Source organism: Cervus elaphus, chromosome 18 (genome assembly GCF_910594005.1).
Source record: "Cervus elaphus chromosome 18, mCerEla1.1, whole genome shotgun sequence".
In the NCBI taxonomy this organism is placed as follows: domain Eukaryota; kingdom Metazoa; phylum Chordata; class Mammalia; order Artiodactyla; family Cervidae; genus Cervus; species Cervus elaphus.
In genome coordinates, this window is record NC_057832.1 from 19,094,259 (window position 1) to 19,119,030 (window position 24,772).

A 24,772-nucleotide genomic window follows, 5' to 3' on the forward strand; every position below is an offset into this window, starting at 1 on the left:
GCCTTACAATATTGTATCGGATTCTGTCATACATAAACATGAATCAGCCATGGGCACGTATACATGCCTTCCCTCTTGAACCTCCCTCCCACTTGCCACCCCATCGCACCCCTCTATCCTTCAGTATTCTGACTATAATTCTTTGACCCCACTGGGGCCTGCAATTCTAGCACCTTTTCACGGTCTCTTACTCCTTCATGTCCAGACTCCTCTTTACCCAGCTGAATTCCATCCACAGCAATCACCGTCTCTGTGCACACCTTCAGATTCCTTGCCCTCTGTTGTTCTGTCGGGTTTGTTTGGTGAAGATGTAATGTTGCCTAAATACAGTTCTGTGTCTGCGCTGGAGGGTCACTTGTCATGGCCCGGAAGAGCACACGTGTGCAGACTGATCTCACTTTAAATTCAGAAGCACACGCTCGGTGAGCCCTTAGTACTCACTGTACCCTTTCTATATCCTCTAGTCCCTTCACTCACCTGTTCAACAACGTATTTGACATCTTCTGTGTCCTCAAACCTCCAATGTCTTTCCCCCATCTCTGTCATCTCAGCTGAGGATATCATATTCTAGATTACTGAGGAACTGAAGATATAAGAAGAGAACTTCCACCGACTCTAATCATGTCTGCACCCTCCACCTTCCACAATCACAGCTCCACCCTCCCATCTGTCCCCTCCTACACTGTTGTCCCATTTGCGATCAGAGACGAGCTATCCAGTCTCCTGACTACACGGACACTGGTTCCCACCCTTTTCGCCTACTTGCTTTAGCAATTGTTCTCTCTCTGCTATATTATCTGGGAGACAGCACAGGACAGGGAAGCCTGGCATGCTGCAGACCATGGGCTTGCAAAGAGCCAGACATGACTTAGCAGCTGAACAACAACGCCTGTATTATCAAGACGTTAGCTCTGCACTGAACCGTTTCCAGCAGCATACCAACATGCTGCTCCCCTCCCATCTTTCCTTTACAAGCTATCACGTCATTTCTTTGGGCACTTCTAGCAAAATGTGTTGAAAGGGATGTCGCGACTTGCTGTTTCTGATTCTTCTCCTTCCTTCCTCTTCATAGTCCTCTCCAATCAGATGTGTACCTCTCTCCACTGTTTCACTGAGACTGCTCTTATCAAGACCATGAATGATCTCCCGATTGTGAAATCCAACGGTCAGTTCTCGATTCTCACTTGTCTCCACCTTTCTCCATTTGGCTTCTGGGATGCCACCCTTACCTTCTGCCTGACTAGTTGTTTCTTCTCAGTCTTACTGGTTTTTCTTTCCTCCCTGATCTCTTTATATTGAGATTCCTGGTCTCTCAATTCTTGATCTTCTTTTCTTTTCCATCTACACTTACTTTCTTGGTGACCTTCTAAAGACTTGTGTCTTTAAATACCGCTTTTTAAAAGATTGTTTTTAGGCGGACCCTTTAAAAGTCTTTATTGAATTTGTTACAATATTGTTTTTGTTTTATGTTCTGTTTCTTTTTTTTCTTTTTTTGACCATGAAGCATGTGGGACTTAGCTCCCTGACCAGGTAGCAAACCCACCATCTCTGCACTGTAAGGTGAAGTCTTAACCCAGTGGTTAAGGTTAAGGACCTTTGTTGGACCATGTTGGTATGCTACTGGAAATGGTCCAGTGCAAAACTAACATCTTGATAATATAGGCGTTGTTGTTGTTCAGTTGCTAAGTCATGTCTGGCTCTTTGCAAGCCCATGGTCTGCAGCATGCCAGGCTTCCCTGTCCTTTGCTGTCTCCCAGATAATATAGGAGAGAGAGAACAATGGTTAAGGGCCACACTTAAATGCCTAGGACTCCTAAACTCATCTCTTCACCCTAAACCTCTTCCCTGATCTCCAGGCTCATATATAGTTACCAACCACGTTGCCATCTGCTTGTCTCAAACTGAACATGCCCCAGACTTAGCTCCTGACACCCACACTTGCATTCCCTGCAGCTGTTCCCATCTCACTTAAATGGCAATGCAATTTTCCTGGGGCTCAGACACAACTTTGGCAATATCCTTGACTTTTATTTTTCTCATGCCCTATACCCAAGTCTCATGCCCTTCCCAGGTGGCGGTACTGGTAAATAACCTCCCTGCCAGTGCAGGAGACATAAGAGACATAGGTTCAATCCCTGGGTAGGGAAGATCCCCTAGAGGAAGGCATGGCAACCCACTCCAGTATTCTTGCCTGGAGAATCCCATGGACAGCAGAGTCTGGTGGGCTACAGTCCATGGTGTGTCAAAGAGTTGGACATGACTGAAGTGACTTAGCATGCACGCATACCCAATTCATCAGAAAATTTCTTCCTCTGCTTTCTTCATACATCCCAAACTTGACCATTTCTCAGCACCACTTCTGCTACCATCTTGGCCTGCATCACTATTACCAGCTTCCTAACCTTTTCCTTTGTTTCCAGCCTTTTCCCTTCCAACATCTATTCTCAGCACAACAGCCAAGTAACCCTCTTATATCTAAATCTGATCAGATTACATCTCTGCTCAGAATCTCCTAAGGGCTTCCCAGTTCAACCAGATTCGAAGCCAGAATTCTTACCGTGGTCTTTGGGGCCCTATGTGTTCTGACCCCAGTTCCCTAGCTGAGCCTTTTTTTTTCTCCTTCTCTCCCCTAAATTCACTTCCCTTCAGCCACACTGGTCTCCTTGCTGTTCCTCAAACATGCCTGGCAAGTTCCCACTTCAGGGCCTTTTTGGGGGCTGTCACTTTTGCCTGAAAAAAGCAAATACTCTTCATACGGACATCACCTCATCAATAAAACCTGCCCCCAACCCCTTATTTTATATTGCACCTGTGCTCCTGATTCTCCTTATCCTGTTTTCTCATTTTTTAAAAATTCAACATACTCTCTTTTTTTATGTTTGCAAACCAGTAGTTTTTATTTTATTTTTTCTGTCCATGCCACGTGGCATGTGGGATCTTAGTTCCCTGACCAGGAATTGAAACGTGGCCCCTGGGGTGGAAGTATAGAGTCTTAACCACTGGACTGCTAGTCCTATATCACATAGGAAGTTTCTTAACGATCTGTGTGATTTATTTATTTATTGCATTTGTGTTTATTCTCAGCATTCCTATCTGAAATGTAAGCTCTCACAGTTTCAGTGGCTTCATTTTCTTCATTGTGATATGCTGAGCACTGAGAAAAATGTCCGGCACATCATAAGTGTTGGATAAATATTTGTTCAGAAACTTTAATAAACAGGGAAAAGGCAAACATTTTAGAGGCATGTTAATCTTCTCACTTCAGTCAACATTTGTTTTGAAAAACTTGGTCTCTGAGTTCAAGTGTAATTTCTAACTTTGGTGTAGAACCCCTTACTTGAAGCTTCACCTTGCCATTCTTTGGAGGAAATGACTTTCAGAAATGTTTTGATGATGGATGAAATGAGAAAGAATAGCCAGGTACACTGAAAAGTCCAGTGAAAAATTATGACAGCCATCTGGATATTTCAGCTACATGGACTCCAGCAGGGAATCCCTGTCATCTAGTGGAATATATAACTCCCAGCAGAAACACTTTAATTTGTGAACTGGGGCATGAAGGGTGGTGAGTTGGAATGGGCACGATGGAGGGTTGGCCGTGAAAAGGAAGTGGCAAGGCAAATGGAAGGAAAATGATGCATTGGAGAAAGCATCAAGCACTCAACCCTTGTCGGTGACCACACGTGTAGTTGTACGCTGGCAGTGTCTGTCTTTCCGACGACAAGACAGCGACATGCATTACTGCACAGCGTAGAAAGGCCGGCCCTTCTCTTTTGCTCAGATCGTAACTACTGTGTCGGCTTTGAATTTACACTGAGAGTCCAACTGTACCAAGTATGCTGAAACCTCTGTCCCACCCCACGATTCAGAGCCTGAGTACATGCTACTGCACATCTGCTGGAGGAACAGATCGAAAAGGATTTAAAGGGATCCTTTTCAAGTATGAAGGCATTCAAATCCAGCCAGGGGGACAGGAGGGGCAACCGCTAAGCAAGCACGTGCATTCATCAAGAGGCACTCAGGAACAGCGCTCGACCCACCGAGGAGGATTTTGCAAAGGCAAAAGCTGGTTTCCACCAAAGAGGAAAGTAAAATTGCTCACAGGAAACCAGTCATGTGTGTGCACCCCACTCTGTAGCCATTTAAAATCATTTCCTCCTGATCTGCTGTAATCAGTTTCCTATTAGTTTCTTTTCCCCCAGTTGAGAAAAATGACGTTATCATTTGGTGGAGAGGGTGGGGGAGGAAAGGGGCAGAAGTGAGGGGTGGGGGACCCAGCAGAGTAGCCACTCTCCTTGCTGAACAGTGCTGTGTTCCTTGTTTGGGGAAAATGAAGGAAAAGAAAGAAATATTTTACTAAGGTCTCAGTAAGGATGCTGACGCTTCAGAGCGGCAACAGGCAGCCAGGGTGGCTGTTGTTCGGTTGCTCAGTCGTGTCTGACTCTTTGCACCCCGTGGACTGCAGCCCACAAGGCCCCTCTGTCCATGGGATTTCCCAGGCTAGAATACTGGAGTGGGTTGCCATTTCCTACTCCAGGGGATCGTCCCGACTCAGGAATCGAACTCATGTCTCCTGCATTGGCAGGCGGGTTCTTTACCACTGACCCACCCGAGAAGCCCAGGGTAGCTGAGCAGTTTTTTTCAGGAAAACAGAGAAAACTGATATGTAAGGAAAGGCATATAGAGAATGCTAGGATGTGTGTATGTTGGGGGAATACTGCAATTTTCAATAGAATGGTCAGACAGTGATTTACTGATAAGATGACATTTGAGCCACTACCTAAAGGGAGAGAGGTCTTAAGTTGCAGGAAGGAAGAACATTCCAAGCAGAGGAAACAGCAACGATTTCAGAATGGAAACACAGTGTGGGCTTGGAGAACATCACAGATGTCGTGTGACTGGAGCTGTGACACGGCTCTATTTCCCCCTGTGACACTCATCGCCGCCTGACGTGCTGCAGGTTTCCTTGTTGATTCCTTTATTGCTCATACCCCCAGATCTAGAGCAGTGCACATGTGGTACGTGGTGAGCACTGTAGGAGGTGCATGCTTCAGGGGTGAGACTACTGGGAGTCCTCAAAGGAGAGCCCTCATGGGAGACTGCCCACAGCTCAGACAACTGCATGGGGTCACGTCTTCTTCCCGTCTGGTAAGACTGATCCGTGCAGGGGAGAAAGGCCTATATGCCATGCCCACCGTGGGACCGCTGTGAAGGACCAGCCAAGTTCCAGACCTCTCCGTGGGGTTGGCTGAAGCCTTCCTTCAGACTACATCAGTGTTCAGGTTTTCCTTCTGCGCAGTTCTGCTTCCTTCCTCTCCTTTCCACAGGTGTGGATTTCAGGAACATCTCCTGTTTGACATGCTGTCTGGTGAGCTGCAGTCCATGGGATCACAAAGAGTCGGACATGACTGAGTGACCAACACACACACATGCTGCTAAACCTGGGGCTTCCCAGGTGGCTCAGTGGGTAAAGAGCCCGCCTGCAATGCAGAGACACAGGAGGCCTGGGTTCAGTCTCTGGGCCAGGAATCTCTCCCAGAGGAGGGCATGGCAACCCGCTGCAGCAGTCTTGCCTGGAGAATCCCACGGACAGAGGAGCCTGGCGGGTTACGGTCCAGAGGGTCGCCCAGAGTCAGACACGACTGAAGTGGCTGAACACACACACACACACTGCTAAGCTCTGTCTCATAGTCTGCTTCCAGGGACACCCAACCTGAGATGACTCGGGAGTGGCGCTGAGAAAACAGATGCTTCAGTGGGATGTTGGAGCTGAACCACCTGCCGACCGATAGGCAATGAGGACCCCAACGTGGATGGTATGTGGCATGCCCCTCACACTAGGCAGCAATTTATTGGTGGTAAGTCAGGATTGTATACTAGTGAAAATAAAGGCATTAGTTGGTACACTTCTCAAAAGGCATTTGAGAAGTATGGGAGAAATCATATCTATAAGGACTTTGGAATTGAGTGGTGATTTATTGCTAAGCTCAGTTAACACTCTGGGAAAAGATTTTTTAAAACATGCTAAAGGCAATTACTCAGCAATTAAAAGTCAAGTTTGAAAGCCAAGGGGAGTCTTCCTGGTAGCATATGAAGAATCTCCCATTTCCTGCAGTGGAAAGATATAAAAAGCTGAGGAACAGGCCTAAGATTTAATTATAAGAGAAGATGAGCTCTGATGAATACTAACTCCCAACCAAGCACGGTCTTCTATCCCAAGGTCAGGACTTTCATTGTTAGAGAATGGACCCTGACACAGGGCATAGGGCTTCTAGGTTAATGCACCCGAAATCCGAATCCCTAGCTTCAGTGAGTACTGGTAAGGGTCTACCAACTGGCTCTCCAATACACTTCCTGGGCACACTTTTAAGTTTATTGTATGTCATTACCTCTCCATCACTTTCTCTGTCTGGACAATCAAGAAAACAATAATAAATTAAGCCCTGACTTATAGTGCTGTCTAATTTCCATGGGATAAATCCTCCCACCATGGCCACTGTCAGGGTAACACCACTGAACATGGAGTTTAAAAAGCTGTTCATTAGCATCCCGTTTTATATATATATTATATATACACATAGTGAATAGTGTGAAAGTCGCTCAGTTGTGTCCGACTCTTTGCAACCCCATGGACTATACAGTCCAGGGAATTCTCCAGGCCAGAATACTTGAGTGGGTAGTCTTTCCATTCTCCAGGGGATCTTCCCAACCCAGGGATCAAATAGAGGTCTTCCGCATTGCAGGCGGATTCTTTACCAACTGAGCTATCAGGGAAGCCCATGTGTGTACATGTATATATATTTCTGCCATACAGATACAATAGACATAAATAACCTCAAGAGCATAAATAACATTAAAATATAATCAAATTAGTAAGAAATGATGATGAGTTTTGAATACTTATTTCCCTTATGTTTATCTGTAAGTTTTTATAATCTTGTTGATATTAATGGGTGTTTTTACAACTGGTTCCTGGAAATTGAACAATTGGCTCTTGAGAGCAGGAGGACACTGGTATAGAATTTTAATTTGGTTGAATTGCAATCAGACGATTTGGTGTTAAATCAATATTCAAAACTTATTGGGGTCTAACATATTAAGAGAAAGTGAAAGTGAAGTCGTTCAATCATGTCCAACTCTTTGTGACCCCCATGGACAGTAGCCAACCAGGCTCCTCCATCCTTGGGATTTTTCAGGCAAGAGCACTGGAGTGGGTTGCCATTTCCTTCTCCAGGAGATCTTCCCAACCCAGGGATTGAACCCGGTCTCCCACATTGTAAGCAGACACTTTACCATCCGAATCACCAGGAAAGTCCTACACATTAAGATTTTCTTTATACAGTTAATGCATCTGTGAATGGTAGATTATAAATTGACTAATCCCTTAGGCTACCATTTTGCCAACTTCAGTTGGGAATAACTGAGTTTTAAACTGTACATACATTTTTTAGAATCTATCATCTTTTTACATATGCAAGAATCAATTCAATTCCCTTAAACAATAGAACACAACAATTGTTCTCTTTTCACCGAAATTTTGCCAACAGCAATGACTTCCCAGCGACAGAATCCCTGCAGTTGGTTAGGGATTATTTTACAATGTGACAAAAGATTGCAATATAAAATTTGTTCCAATTAACATTCTTAAAATGTTTGCCTGCCAGAGAAAGAACTTTTCTTTAAAGTGCTATGCATTAGTCTCTCAGTCATGTCCAACTCTTTTCGACCCCATGGACTGTAGCTTGCCAGGCTCCCCTGTCCATGGAATTCTCCAGGCAAGAATATTGGAGTGAGTTGCCATTCCCTTCTCCAGGGGATCTTCCCGATCCAGGGACTGAAATCAGGTCTCCTGCATTGCAAGCGGACTCTTTACCACCCGAGCCACTAAGGAAGCTCCTTAAAGTGCTATGGATTTTCATTTAACATGTTTTAGTTTAAACCTCCTGTTTCAGCTTATTGGAGTTGGCCCTAAATAGTGGGATGAAGCCAGGAAATCTGGTATAAGACAGAAGCTAGTATGACCATACCCTTAGGTTGCAAAAATAAATCTTGAACAATGATAATATTTGAAGTTATTTATTATTGTCCTATATTTTATTTGAGCATTTCTTCACTGAGCTATGGAATTATGTAATCAATCATTCATTCATCCCTTTATCTACTATTTGTAGAATGCCCAGTTTGTTCAAGGCACTACGAAACAGTTTAAAATCATTTATCCGGGGGATCTTCCCAACCCAGGGATTGAACCTGGGTCTCCCGCTTTAGCAGGCAGCCGTCAGGGAAGCCTCATTTATCCAGAGGCAACTTAAATAAAGAGGTAAATTGAGGCAAGCTTGAAATAACCAGAAATTGAGTTTATTTGGCAATAGCAGAAGAAGTACAGTTCAGGAAACACAAAAGGCAACAAGTTGCAGGCGTATCTGGGGAAGGTCGGAGGTGAGCTGTATCTGTGATCGAGGAACACAGAGAGGGCGCATCCAGCCACAGTCCAAGTAGTAGTTCATTGACTTGAGGATGGTGGAGATGCCAGGACACTTCTTGATCAGAATAAAGGATTTGTTTTTTCTAGGATGGATTTGTTCATTTTGTTTGCTGGCTGATTTTTGTCTCTCCTCTCTCAACCAACTGGAAGGAAGACAGAACTCTGGTCTACTCTGCTCATCGCTATTTCCCTGGTGAGTGTCTGGCACATAATAAGAGCTCTGTGATTAATTTCTGAGCAAATATGTAAGTGAATGGGGGCTTCCCAGATGGCCCTAGTGGTAAAGAACCTGTCTGCCTGTGCCGGAGATGTAAGAGATGCAGGTTCGATCCCTGGGTTGGAAAGATGGAAAGGCTGAAGAACCCACTCCAGGATTCTTGCCTGGGGAATCCCCATGGACAGAGGAGCCTGGCAGGCTACAGTCCATAGGGTGGTAGAGAGTCGGACATGGCTGAAGCGGCTTAGCACAACACACACATAAGCAAATGGGCATTTTTAATTACTTTGAGTTTCTGTGGTATATTCTTCACTGGGAGCCCCATGATGGACTCTAACATTTAGATGATATATGTTTAGCCTTTGCACTTAACCTTCTGAATGCTGAGCCAGCTACTTACTGGTTGTCACAGTCCATTTAAAAACATTAAGGGATTTGTTACCATGATCAGGTTTGTTTTAGACTTCTATAGGTCAAGATTTTCACTGAATAGTGCCTCTCTCTTCAAAATATTTATAGACTTTGTGTCATCTGTCTTATCGTGTTATCGCTTTATTTGCAGTGATAATTTAAAATTAGAAACTTCGTTTTACACAGCTGTTTATCTTGTATATAGCTTAGGTTTCCTAAATATGGACTGAGTAAATGACCAGAGATATAAGTGATCATGAGATGTATGACTTAAGCCTACAGGGATATGTAACTTTTGTATCTAAATAAACAGAGTTTGGGCTAAGAGGTCCAGGAAGTGAACCAAAACCTAGTCTAATCTAAAACAGACAAGTTATAATTAATGATATCACTGGTAAACCTGCTTGAATCAGGCAGACCTAATTATGTCCTGCTTCACAGTTATCACACAACTGTGATATCTCAAAGAGCAGACTCTATGTGCCAATATTACCAGAAAGTTCACTGTTCTCCAGGGCTGCCCACAAAGACTATTTCCAAAAACCCTGGAGGAAAACTCGTATTTCCCACAATTCCCTCTCATTGTTGCTTACCTTCATGGCCATGCATCGGATTGTAGACAGATTTCTACAATCATTCCAAAACTGGATTGCCAGTTCAATGTTCCTGATTTTGCTTTGTTCATGGGCCTGTCTCAACGTTCCCAACCCAGCTACTATCATGCAGTAACATTTAAGGAACCCTACCAAGCAACTTGAGTATCACAAAATGGCCACAGCCAACTCTCTCATCAATTCCCACCTATTCCTACATTGTGAAGATCGTTCACCTTCTGCTTTCCTTTCCCTGGTCCAGCAAGTAGAATTCCAAATCCCAAACCCTTCCCTCAGTTTCAACTGATGTCTTCATGGCAATGTCTGAGAGACTGAATTACTGGACCCAGTTCTTCGCCTCTTCCTTTGTCCATACCCTCTGCCTTATAGCTTTGCGTTCCCTCTTATTAAAGTCCCTGCCTCTTGACTTGGGTTCCTCCGTGTGTTTTGTTTGGGGTTGAAGGATGTTAGCAGCTGCAATGCAAAAATCAGCTTGGAAAGTGTTCATGTGGTTGGGCTTGCCGCTTGCTGTGCCTTTGCCATCACCATAAGAATGTATCCGGAAGAGCCCAGTGGGACCAGAGAAGATGAAAGACATGAGGGAAAGACCCAGAGCTGCAGAGCTGCAGTGCAAAGCAAAACCAACCCAGCTGACTCAGATCTGTGGGGAAAAAAACCAACTTCTGTTTCAGTCACTGCATTTTGAGGTTTTGTGTTGTGCACCATTATTGTGGCAAAAGCTAATGCATTGAAGATGTAACTCCATGGTAAAGTCAAATATTGACATCTTTGTGCAAGGCAGTTTGGCTCCTTACGGCCCCTAGTGTCCCCATTCCAGAGTAGCATTTTGGCTTTACTTCTGCGTCATCAAAATGCATGTTAGAGTGCTTTCTCCAAATAAAAACTCTTCCTATAAAGGTGAATTTTTCCTCTTACTGTAGAGACAAACCAAAAACTACTTCTAAATGGCCACTTTTCCACCTCTGAAAAAAAAAAGTATAAACCTTGCTGAGCTCTACGTTCCAGCTGAAAAGCCAGATTTGTCAAAAAGTTTCAGAGAAGAATTGGTATTGGTGATGATTCTAAAAGATAGGATAAGATCTGAGTTGACAGATAATAGACGGAAATATTGTTTAAGTAAGAAGTGAAATGAATGAAATGTGATGACTGGAAAGCACAAAGCTCATTCAGAACCATTTAAAATGTAATTTACTTTACTTATATCTATTTTATATTAATTATTTTATATTATATGGTTTATATATATAATTTTTTCCCATTTATTTTTTTATTAGTTGGAGGCTAATTACTTTACAATATTGTAGTGGTTTTTGTCATACATTGACATGAATCAGCCATGGATTTACACGTATTCCCCATCCCAATCCCCCCTCCCACCTCCCTCTCTACCCGATCCCTCTGGGTCTTCCTGGTGTATAATTTTAAAATATCTCTAATTGTCAAAATGAAGATAATTTATTATTGAACTCAAAGACCAATCGATATTAGAACTTCTGAGGGTATTGAAGAAAGTACAAGTGTAGTGAGAAATTGCCCCAAAAAGAGCTCTGTTGAAAATGGTAAGTAGATACGTTACAATGCCAGTGCAGTTTTTACTTTAATCCTATCATTCCCAATTCCCCTAGAAATTCCACTGAGATTTGCTTTACGTCACCATTCTTTATGTCATTAGTTCTTGTTTCTCAGACTTACCTTGAAGCATATTTGAATCGCATGGGTTCAGTATATTCCATCTACCACTTCTCAAACTATTTACTTTAGTTTGCATGTAGCAGGTGCTCAAAATAGTTTCTATTATTATTTTTAATTAACCCGTATTATTAGCAATGCCTAATCACATGGATTTATCATCTCAATAGCCCTGTGAGGGGGGTACCAAACTTAAGTCTCTTTATTTAGTTGAAGAAATTGAGGCATAAAGAGATTGAATGATTGAGAGATGAAGTGCAAGTCACACAGGAGTAAGTGGCAACACCATGACCCAAGTTCAGATCCACCTAAGATCAGCACCAATCAAGCAAATAAGCAAGCTATTTTGAATTGTACTGATACACATGATTTGAAAGACCATATAGAAACTACTATATGCCAGCCACACTTTCTGTTTTAGCCTATGGCCAAATATCATTGCAATGCAAAGAAATGTGCTATACATTATATAAATGTATGTGTATGAATATATATATATATATATATATATAGTTGATTTGCCTTTCTCATTTCCTGATGATAAAACTTGAAGAATAATTGTTTCTGTGACACATGAATTGTAAATGTATTTTTTTTTTTCAATTTGCATTCTCTGGAATGCTCATTTACCCTCTTCAGCTTGGGAATTACAGTGCACTCATAGCTAGCAAGAGTGAGCTGCTGCTGTCTTAGTGCTTAAAAATCTCATAAAAAATTGAAATTCCCACCTTTATTCAAGCCTGTCAGGAAATCTCCCTATAGTCCTTTGTATTTGAAAATGCATTATAGTTTGTTTAAAGCACTGTGGGAAACAGTTTTACAGTTGCATATAAAATCATTTTGTGAGCTGCCAAATGAAAACTGGGAAAGTTCAGTGAATGGGGATGCCTCCTTCAAAACCTCCTGTGTGAAATGGAGGTGTCATGTTCGCTGCTTAACTAGCAACGTGGTTACTTTATCTCTTCATTTAACCCCTAATTACAAATTGGGAATTCTTTAAGACATACCCATTAGTTACGGTGAGACATAACCCATGGTAACTAGCAGAAAGGAGACAATGAATATCCCTCCAAAAGCTATCCTCACTCAGGAAGGGTTGAGAGTTGAAATGGAGCTGTATTGGAGCAAAGATTTTTATGCTGTTAAAATTAGGCTGGTATTAACCTAAACTAGGCTATTTTAAGTTAAGATGTTTATTGTAATCATCGGACAACCACTAAGAAGTTAACTCCCAAAATACAGTAAAATAAACAACAATGGCACCCTAAGAACATCTATTTAACAAAAAAGAAGGCAGTGATAGATTGAGCAAGGAATATATAAGATCAGACATGGAAAAAAATAGAAAGTGGCAACTGTAAATCTTAATTTGTCAATAATTACATTAAATGTAAATAGATTAAACACTTCAATTAAAAGCTAGAGATTGGTAGAATGGGTTTAAAAAAATATCCAATTACATGTGCTTACAAAAAACATACTTTATATTCAAGGATACAAACAGATTGAAGGCAAAAAAGATGGAAAAAATATACCATGCAAGCAATAACAAATGCAGAGCTGAAGTGGCTATATTAATATCAGAAAAAAACAAACTTTAAGACAAAGACTGTTAACAGACATAAAAAATAGGACAAAAGTTTTAATCTATTGTCAATCTGTCAGGAAGATATAACATTATAAACATAAATGCATCTGACAACAGAACACCAAAGTACATATATGCAAAAACGGACAGAACTGGAGGGTGAAATAGACAATTTAATAATCATAGCTGGGGAGGCTTCAACATTCCACTTCCAATAAAGGAGAGAATAGGCAGAAGGTCAAAACCAAAATGGAAGACTTGACCGACACTATAAACTAACTACCTAGACCTATCAGACATCTATGGGACATTCCAATCAGCAGCAACAAAATGCACATTCTTCTCAAAGTCACATGGAACAGTCTCCAGGATAGACCACATGTTAGTCATAAACAGGTCTCAGTACATTAGAGAGGACTGAAATCATACAAAGCATACTCTCTGGCTGCACTGTAATTAAAGCAGAAAAAATATTAGGAGAAGATTTGGAAAATTCGCAACTCACAACTAGACGGAAAATTTTAAAACACATTCTCCTAAAAAGCCAGTGGGTCCAGGGAAAATAGAAACTATTTTGAAAAAGTATACATCATGTTGAAAACTATGAGAGACAGCTAAGTCAGTGCTTAGAAGAAAATTTTATAGCTCTAAAAACCTATATTTAAAAAGAAAGATCTCAGATCAGTAACTAACCTTCCACCTTAGGAAACTAGAAACAGGAAGAGTAAACCCAAAACAAAACAGAAGGAAAAAGAAGAAAAGAGATGATTTTTCAAATGCAAAGAGCATTAGTGAGCTTTCTGTAAACTTTTAGTGGAATTTTTCATTTGAAGAGCTAATCTCTGTACTTAAAAACTACCGTTGCTTGACCTGCCTCACAATTTCCCAGCTCACCACTCAGCTGGGAAACTGGGTCTGTGGGTAGACACTGTTTGCATGTGCCATACACTAGGATGTTGTCAAGATGGAAACCGTCTATGCTGGTGGACGCCTCCAAGGCTGAATAGATCAAAATACTGTCTAACTCTAGGGAGGAGGAGAATTTTGATTGCCTGTTTGTTTGTTCATTTGTTTGCTAATGGAAAGGTAGAGCATAGCAGGGAAGGTTGTTCTCTTGAGGAAAGATTCCACAAACCCTATAAAATCAATGAACTGAACAGTTGACATATTGATCCAGACGACAGGCTTCCTCCCCTCAGATACTACATGACCTGTTATACTGAACAGTTGAGCACTTGGCCAACATGCGTTTAGGGCCAGCCCTATTCTGTTCTCACTAAACCAAAACTTTGAAAAGGAGATGTCTTGGGAACCTAGGAGAGTCAGTTACATTTAAAACACAACACATGACTAACAAAGATTAAAAACTAAAGTTAATACAGTAAGTCCCCTACATACGAGCCTTCAAGTTGCAAACTTTCAAAGATGTGAACATGCATTTGCATAATCATTCACGTACGTTAGTTCACCTGCCGGGCATACGTTGTCACATGTGTGCCTCCTCTACGAGTGCATTGTTCAGTTGCTCAGTTGTGTCCAACTCTTTGTTGGACCCCATGGACTGCAGCATGCCACGCTTTGCTGTCCTTCACCATCTCCCGGAGTTTGCTCAAACTCACCGAGTCGATGATGCCATCCAACCAACTCATCCTCTGTCGTTCCCTTCTCCTGCCTTCAATCTTTCCCCATATCAGGGTCTTTTCCAGTGAGTCGGTTCTTTGCATCAGGTGGCCAAAGTATTGGAGTGTCAGCTTCAGCATCAGTCCTTCCAATGAGTAGTCAGGGTTGATTTCCTTTAAGATTGACTGGTTTGATCTCCTTGCTGTCCAAGGGACCCTTAAGAGTCTTCTCTAGCACCACAGTTCAAAAGCATCAATTCTTCTACACTCAGTCTTATTTATGGTTCAACTCTCACATGCATACATGACCACTGGATAAAGTACTGTATACAGTACAGTATTTCAGTATCTTTATTTCAGCCCAAGATAGCTAGAAGCAAGTGTAAAAGTAGTGATGATGTAGCTGCTACCGCTAAGAAGTGCCAAGTGACAATAATGGAAACAACAGTGAAATAATTGAGTGGGGCGAGGTGAAAAGATGGTAGACATCGCTTGTTCTTATACAGTATTACAGTACAGCACTATATAGCCGACTGTTGGGTACCTAGGCTGACTTTGCTGCTGTGAACAAATTGGACTTACAAATACACTCTTGGAACGGAACTCATTCACATGTAGGGGACTTACTCTATTTATTGATGGATTACTATGTTCCAAGCTTCCCACTGAATTCTCACAGTAATTCCAAAAGGCCGGTATAGCTATCCAATTATACAGATGAGAAAACAGAAGCTCAAAGAGGCAAGCAACTTGCCCAAGATGGCATTAAGTGATAGAACTTGAACTTGAACCAGCCCTGACTCAGAAGTCTTAACTAGGGCTTCACTGATGGCTCAGTGGTAAAGAATCCACCTGCCAGTGCAGGAGATACAGGTTCAATCCCTGGTCCTGGAGGACCCCACATGCTGCAGAGCAACTGAGGCGGTGCCCCACAACTGTTGAGCCTGTGCTCTAGGGTCTGGGAATGGCAACTACAGAGCCCAAGTGCTACAAATTCTGACGCCCACTCGCCCTAGAGATCATGCTCTGAAACAAGAGAAGCCACTGCAGTGAGAAGCCCTTGAATCGCAATGAGTAGCCCCCACTCCCCACAACTAGAGAAAAGCTTATGCAGCAATGAAGACCAAGTACAGCTAAAAAATAAATAAAATTATGTGTGTGTGTGTGTGTGTATCTATATATACATGAAAGGTTGGTAAACCTTTCAAAAAGGAGTCTTAACCACTGTAACTATGCCAGATATCACATCTGATATCAGACATCTCATATCAGGGTCTTAACTATCCTACAATAAAATCTCTCCTGTAATCTGAATTAGTAAAACATTCTGAACTTCACTTTGTTTAATTACTTTTGAGGATATTCACAGAAATGAAGAATCAGGCTATAGTTTCCAGTAGAAGAGAATTTTTTTAAAAAAAATTTTGATTGAGTAGACAGCAGTGATTTATAATTAGTCACTGGTTTATCAGTTGATTACCCATTGATGGGTGTTTCTGAAATAGTGAAGTGTGCTTGAAGTGAAGTAGCTTCCCCACTCTCCTACAATCTTATTTACCCTATAATTTGCAAAATAAATCATTTATTCAGAGGTAATAAATACAGAAACTTCACTATAGCCCCTATCTGATTTCTCTCACATGCAGGATTTGTGGAATCCAAGCTAATGATTTTAACTGAGAGGCTTTGCATTTCTGGCTTCTCTTCAACATAACTGTTAGGGGGAGGGAGGGGTGGCAGGGAGAAGACAGTCAGCTGCCAGTGTGACAGAGGGCACCGACTGCTTTCTGGAGAGAAAAATCGATTCCGGGGACATTTACAGCCTGTTCAGAAGCTGTCAGAAAGCCTGGGGCTGGCCTTGCCCTCTGGTCCTCCTGCCCCGAGGGGGCTCCAGGACAAGCTCACACAGAGCCGGCTCAGCACTCACCCCGGCCTTGCACTCCCTCCCCTTATCTCACAAAGTCCAAGAGTCTCTGCTCCGGGAAAAGGTTGAATCAGCCTTTTCAATAAAAATTCATTCCCCAGTATCTTTCCAGAAGAAATTAACTACTTTGTTGCCAAGAAAGACCTATGCCACATTTTGACAAAATAGTGGGAAAATATGCAAGTGTGTATGTGTCTCTCTGTTCTTTTAAGTCTTGACAAGGAAATCTGATAAGGGATGATGTAGGACTCCTGGTTTGCTGCTTATTTTTTATACCATTTCCTGCAGTCCGAATCTTTGCATTTTTCAGTTACAAGAGTAACCCGGTTCCTAAGGTTGTTGTTATGAAAGGTGTCCAGCATGTAGCAGATACTGGCTGTTCGGTAGAGTTCCTTGCTAGGGGGAACCGCTGCCCCCCAGTCTGGGGCCCCCCACTTGTGCTCCCACTGCTCCCAGAGGTAGAATCAGGAGCTTCACCTGCCGTGAGAATGAACACTGGCCCCAGACCCAAGTCACCGCTTCAGGAAAGGGCTTGATCCTTAACAGAAGTGGGATGTAAATGTCAGAGTCTTAGCTGGGGTTCCTTTGAGACCTAGCAGGAAATTCTCTTATTCTTTCAGGCCATTCTATCGGGAAGATCTGAAGTTAGCTTGTTGTTATTGTTTAGTCGCTCAGTCCTGTCTCACTCTCTGCAACCCCATGGCTCACCAGGCTCCTCTGTCCCTCGGATTTTCCAGGCAAGAATACTGGAGTGCGTTGTCATTTCCTTCTCCAGGGGATCTTCCTGACCCAGGGATTGAGCCCAGGTCTCCTGCATTGGCAGGGGAATTCTGACACCCAAAGTTAGCTCCATGAGGGAGGCAGCTGTCTGGGATAAAACAGAGTGGTGATGAAACATGGAGGGAGGTGGAGTCAGTGGGGGAGACGATGAGGATGTTACCTGAGCCCCCAACTTCAGCTACGCCTTGGGCCTGCTCTACCTGCGTGTTCCCAGCGATGGGAGCCAAACCATTCCTTCTGCTTTAGGCTACATTCTCCTCGTTCCAAAACTTTTCTCTAAAGAGTCCTAGTAAAGCTTCCTTCCATGCATATTCAAACACCTATTTCCCCCCTTTCCTGATTTAACGAAGTAGGATCATTCTGTACATCTTGCTTAATAATTTGCCTTTTCACTTAACGTGTCATTGGCACTTTTCGAGGTGGTACATTTAAAACAATCGCATTCTTTGGAGAAAAATAGAGCATGCCATATGAACACGTCGTTCCTCCATTATTTTTACACGGTTCATTGATGAGTGGACATTTTGATGGTTTCTGTTTTTGGTATTACAGCCTGCAATGTACTTCTTAATAAAAATAGGCACTTAGGTAGGCATATAAGATAAATTCCTGGCGATGGCATTTCTGAGTTAATCATTTCATGGAATTCTTCATAGAAATGGCCAAATTGTCTTCCAGGAAAGTCGTGTCAACACTAGGCTCATAACAACAGCATACGTGAAAGAGGCCCTTTTTCCCACATCCTCACCAAGATGTAGAGTGTTGTTACTCTTTTTAATCCTTTGCAGACTCTAAGGTAAATATATATCTCATTGTTTTCAGATGTGATCTTTAAATGCTAGTGGGTTGAGACTCCTTCCTTCTGCTTAATGGTCATGTGTGTTTATTTGAGACACACTTGCCTATTTTCTGCTGGGGTCTTCATGTTTTCCCTGCTGATTTGTGACAGCTCATCATATATCAAGTATATCAATTCACTGCCTGTTAATAGCTTACCATTCTTTTCTAAGTCATCTCAGCTTTTAAAATTTTAATTGATGAAGTCTTCTGTTAGGCAGAAAATTCAATTTTCACAGAGCCAAATATATAAACACTTTGCTTTTATTATTCATTTAAAAAGCCCTTAATAATGTTATGAATTTACTCCTAACACTTATTCCAAAATCTTTTAATAACAACCTATAAAGAATACAATTTTGTTGGATAGAAGATTGTGTGCTAGCACTTTCAGACTATTAGATGTAATTGGTAAAAATTTTGTGAGGAAATTACTATGTGTCTTTTTTAAAACTATTCTAATTCAATGTATGTGGTGATTTTTCCCTCTGAAAAATTTGTTCATAGCCCACCCTTCAATTAAGTAATGATGAGTAAGGGTTGAGATGAGGGCTAACAGACTGGGTTCTAGACCATCTCTGACCATCTTGGTCAATGACTTCGGTGAATCGTGGCCCTCAGGTTTAATGTCCTTCATCTGAAAGGAGAGGGTTGAATGAAATAAGCTTTGAAAAATGTTTCTAGCACCAAATTTCCAAGCATCTATGAATTCTTTGCTCATATTTTTATTTATTTAAATATTGTACTAAGTGATAAGTCATTTTCTAATGTACAGTAAGTAGTATTCCATAGTTTTTTCTAAGGTTCTTTTTGGGGGTGGTTAGAGGAAGGAAATTATATTTATTAAGTGCCTATCAGGTTCTAGGCACTGTACATGTATGGTGTTACTTAGTGTACACCACAAACTTTGAGATGGAAAATGCAAATCCATTTTACAAACAAGGAAACTATAGTCCACTGAGGTTGTGACGGAACAATTGGTGAGCTTATGAAAAAAATGAAATAAAATACACCTTGACCCTTAACCTATATATATAAAATTTAACTCAGTATGGCTCACAATCCTAAATGTCAGAACTAAAGCTATAAAACTTCTAGAAGAAAGCACAGGAGAAAATCTTGGCGACTTTGAACTTGGCAAAGACTTTAAAACACAACCCTGAAAGCACAGAACCCAAAAGGGAGAATCCGTAAATGACACTCTATCAAAGTTTTAAAGTTTTGCTCTTCAAACAACACAGTTACAAAAACGATAAGTCAAGCCACAGCCTAAGCAAAAGTATTTGCAAGACATATATCTAGCAAAGGAATTGTGTCTAAGCTATATAAAGAACTCATGACTAATTAACGAGGTAAACAAACCAACAGAAACCAGTAAAATTTGATAAGACACGTCACTAAAGAAGAAATGTGGATGCCAAATAAAAACATGAAAAGAAGGACAACATCGGCATCCATGGGGGAATGCACATCAAGACCACAATGAGCATCACTTCAACACATCAGAATGGCTAAAACGGGAAGAAGTTGACTGGACCAAGCCTTGAGAGGATAGGAAGGAGCCAGAAACCTCACAAACTGCTGCTGGAGATGCGAAAGAGGACAGCTGCTTTGGAAAACTGGCGGTGTCTTAAAAATGTAAACATACACTTAACTATGACTCAAGAGAAAAGAAATCATATGTTTATACAAAGATTTGTACATAAATGTTCACAGCAGCTTTATGATAAAAATAAAAAACTGGAAACATCTTAAACAAGCATCAGCAGGTAAATGGGTAAACAAACTCTGGTAGATCCAAACAATGAAATTAAATAAATAGAAATATCTGGAGTAAGTAAGAATACATAGAATAAAAAGGAATAAATAATAATAGAAGAGAATAAAGTACCGATACACACAAAAGCATAGATGAATCTCAAAATAATTATGCTGAACGAAGTCAGAAAAAATAGAGTAGATATTGTATGACTCCATTTACAGACTCTTATAACAGAATCTGTAGTGACAGAAAGTGAATTAGTGGCTGTCTGTGGCTGGAGGACTTACAAAGGGGCAAGAAGAAACTTTGGTGGGTGACAGACGGGTTCACAATACTGATTATGGTGATGGTTTCATGGATGTTTACAGCCAACAAAACATTAAACTGTGCACTTAAGCATATGCAGCTTTTTAAGGTCTATTTTATCCACTTTAAACTTGTAAAAATGAATATATTCAGAGAGAATTTCTTTGATGCAGTATAACAGATAAATGCACTAGTACTGAAGACAACTAACATCAACTTCATTTAAATAAAAGAATTTGCCAAGTTTTCAGCCTTTTTTAAAAAAGCTTTTAATGGACAGCTTAGTTACTTATGTATAAAGAAAACTTTTTAGTTAATCATTGCATGTTTATACCAGTATTCCCATGCCATATATTCCTTGCATTAAAATTTTTGATTAACCTCAGAATGACTTTCACTGATATCACCCAGAGTGGTGATAAATTAATCTCTTAGGCATAGAGAAGAATGTTGGGTGTATCAACTTTTTTTTTAATCTGGAAAATAAAAAGTGCTTAAGATTCTTTACCTAAGAGCTGATCTTAGAATAATTTCACTCTGGTATTATTTGCAAAACCAATGTGTTTTTATTTTCTTAAAAAATGAAACTTCTTACCTATGATAATCAGATGTTTTCAACATAAACAGATTTTTTAAAACATAATCTCTCCCATTCTGTTGTTGAATTGATTTGTAAGCAAATACCTCAAAATCATTAAGTTCAAATTAGAGCCCCTTCAAGGCAGCCATGCATGAGGACACACGTGTTGTTTCTTCTGCTGGTACTGCTCTTTCTCCAAACATTTTCAAAACTTTTTTTTGGTAGAGTAGTCTTTGAGCTAAAAGGAAAATTAGTCTTTTTATTATAGTTAAAAATTGTCCAAAATATTATTGCAAAGTTTTTTAGCCTACTCAGTCTACCAGGGCTGGTTCCACATCACTTTAGACTATTTTCAAAAATTCCCCCAAATTAAATCCCCAAACAAAAATTTGCAATAATATTTTGAAAAAATTCTACTCTTACTAGACTAGACTAGTAGGTTGCTTGACTAATATCCTCATACAGCGGCATGTCTTTGTATTTTCAACAATAAAGAAACAAGGCATTTCATCTTTTACATTTAAAACTGTCATTAATAGATTAGTTCCTCATGGAGGAACCAAGACTTAAAATACATATACAATAATACGATGTTAATAAAAACAGAAACTACCAATACTAAGATTATTTTAGCTGTTATAATTTAAATATTAGAAAATGAGTTTTTCTTGATCCAAATTAGTGAAATCTTAAAAAAAGACTGTCTCACCTCTTTAACAAGTGGTGCTGGGAAAACTGGTCAACCACTTGCAAAAGAATGAAACTAGAACACTTTCTAACACCATACACAAAAATAAACTCAAAATGGATTAAAGATCTAAATGTAAGACCAGAAACTATAAAACTCCTAGAGGAGAACATAGGCAAAACACTCTCCGACATAAATCACAGCAAGATCCTCTATGACCCACCTCCCAGAATATTGGAAATAAAAGCAAAAATAAACAAATGGGATCTAATGAAACTTAAAAGCTTTTGCACTACAAAAGAAACTATAAGTAAGGTGAAAAGACAGCCGTCAGATTGGGAGAAAATAATAGCAAATGAAGAAACAGACAAAGGATTAATCTCAAAAATATACAAGCAACTCCTGAAGCTCAATTCCAGAAAAATAAATGACCCAATCAAAAAATGGGCCAGAGAACTAAACAGACATTTCTCCAAAGAAGACATACAGATGGCTAACAAACACATGAAAAGGTGCTCAACATCACTCATTATTAGAGAAATGCAAATCAAAACCACAATGAGGTACCATTACACGCCAGTCAGGATGGCTGCTATCCAAAAGTCTACAAGCAATAAATGCTGGAGAGGGTGTGGAGAAAAGGGAACCCTCTTACACTGTTGGTGGGAATGCAAACTAGTACAGCCACTATGGAAAACAGTGTGGAGATTCCTTAAAAAACTGGAAATAGAACTGCCATATGACCCAGCAATACCACTTCTGGGCATACACACTGAGGAAACCAGATCTGAAAGAGACACATGCACCCCAATGTTCATTGCAGCACTGTTTATAATAGCCAGGACATGGAAGCAACCTAGATGCCCATCAGCAGATGAATGGATAAGGAAGCTGTGGTACATATACACCATGGAATTTTACTCAGCCGTCAAAAAGAATTCATTTGAACCAGTCCTAATGAGATGGATGAAACTGGAGCCCCTTATACAGAGTGAAGTAAGCCAGAAAGATAAAGAACATTACAGCATACTAACATATATATATGGAATTTAGAAAGATGGTAACGATAACCCTATATGCAAAACAGAAAAAGAGACACAGAAATACAGAACAGACTTTTGAACTCTGTGGGAGAAGGTGAGGGTGGGATGTTTCAAAAGAACAGCATGTATACTATCTATGGTGAAACAGATCACCAGCCCAGGTGGGATGCATGAGACAAGTGCTCGGGCCTGGTACACTGGGAAGACCCAGAGGAATCGGGTGGAGAGGGAGATGGGAGGGGGGATTGGGATGGGGAATAAGTGTAAATCTATGGCTGATTCATATCAATGTATGACAAAACCCACTGAAATGTTGTGAAGTAATTAGCCTCCAACTAAAAAAAATTTAAAAAAAAAAAAAAAGACTGTCTCCAGAGACTATCATGTAAGAAGACTATGTCATTTTCAGACACATTCTGAAATTCTAACTCATTTAGCAGTAGAATTACAGAATAAGGTTTTAATTAAATTTGTTTCTCAAAAACCTGTCAGATATCCATTTCTTTGGGAGACACTTTCACCAGTTAGCTGCCCAATTTCCCAGGTTGAGCTTTATTCATTACTATTAAGACTATTAGAGATATTAAGAATATTAGAGAGATTACATTTATTGCTTTTTCATCTTACCAGAAAATACAGGCTGTCTTGCTAGACTAAATGAGTATCTTTAAAGGCATGCAGGCACGACATCCCCACAACAATTTCAAGGAAGCTACTCAAAAGTACCAGTGATGTCACCAACAGGCATATCTTGCCTCTCCTTTAAAAGAAGAAATGAGCAAGTTAGAGCTGAAGCTACAAAGAATATGTAGTCCATTGGCATTGCTATAGAGGGGTTCAATATGTCCAGGGCCCTGTTTAGATAACTAATCTGTGTGCTTACACAGACTGGGAGTCTTAGAAGCTGAATCCAGGCCACGGGATGTCTCAGCTGAGTCTTCTCAGCAGAAAGCTCTTTAACGCGATGCCCAAGCCTTTAACATAGCTAACTAAAAGCGCTCTGCTCACGGAATGATTAGAATGTTTGTTTTTGTGGCGAGTTCCTAACAAAGATTAACAAGGCTACAGTGACCACAAGTGTTGCAAAACCCACAAAATGTGGATCACCTCGCTCATAAGACATTTAAGGTCTCTACGTTCTCTTCTTTTGGAACACAAATGACTGTAACTGGAGATCTTCACAAGGACGCTGAGACATCCTAATGGAAGCCCTTGGGGACTGATCGGAATGCCGAAGCTGTGAACTTGGCCACCTCGCCAGCTCCCATGGAGAGTGGTCCAGCCACCACAACCCATTCTTTAAGATTTGCATGACCACTTTGACCTGCTCTCATGGATCCTATTCTGGTAAGTTGCAGGAGACCTTGTTTTTGTTGGTTTTATTTCGAAATGCAGCTTGCCCCAATAAAAATACTGGAGCTCATAGGCCATCCCAGACTAACACATAAAACTCATATAACCCAGGCTTTTGGATGTAACCTTTGCTCCTGAGGAAGCTTCTACCAATCACATCAAGCAAGAAGAGGAGAAACTGTTGGCATTGGAGCAAGTATGATTCAGGTTCAAATCTCAGATTTTCACATCACTGTGCAGGCTCACAGTGTACACAGAAACTTCATGCCCGGCCCTCTCCCCCTCTTTGACTTCATCTGTGTCCAGTAGGAAGTGGGCATAGCCAGGGATACAGCTGGCCTCCTCCTCACCAGGAAGTGACCAGTTGTACGTCTCCAGGAGGATCCCCAGCCAACTTTGCTGCCACTGCTAAGATGAGATCGTACCCTGGTGGCACCTGTTTCTGAGCTGTGTAATCACAGAGTCAGTAGACACATATCTTATTTGATATGTGTAGAACATACCGTTGACTGTAAAGTTCAATTTAAAAGGAGAAGGGTTCCCACCAAGCATGTGGCATCTCAAACTGACTTCTTAAAAGGTGATCTGGATTTGTATGTGTGCATGTGTGTGTGCTCAGTCGTGTCTAACTCTTTTGTGACCCCATGGACCATAGCCCACCAGGCTCCTCTGTCCATGGGATTTTCCATGCAAGAGTACTGGAGTGGGTTGACAATTCCTTCCCCACGGGATTTTCCTAACCCAAATCTAACCCAGATCTCCTGCATTGGCAGGTGGATTGTTTTATCACTGAGCCAACTGGGAAGCCCTTTGAATTTGTATATTTGTGTGTATAACTCAAAGAGTGAGATCAGATTTTTGTAAACTGGTCAGAAA

The 24,772-nt window shown here is 41.0% G+C and overlaps 1 long non-coding RNA gene across 1 annotated transcript; it reads right to left on the reverse strand.

Annotated features, from left to right (window-relative positions):
- Window positions 1-20,884: 20,884 nt before the first annotated feature.
- LOC122674135 lies at window positions 20,885-23,539 on the reverse strand. The gene is made up of 3 exons (XR_006334911.1): window positions 23,427-23,539; window positions 23,171-23,303; window positions 20,885-21,050 (listed from the first exon to the last, which is right to left on the reverse strand). It is a non-coding gene; the product is annotated as an uncharacterized LOC122674135 (long non-coding RNA).
- Between the last annotated feature and the right edge of the window lie 1,233 nt (window positions 23,540-24,772).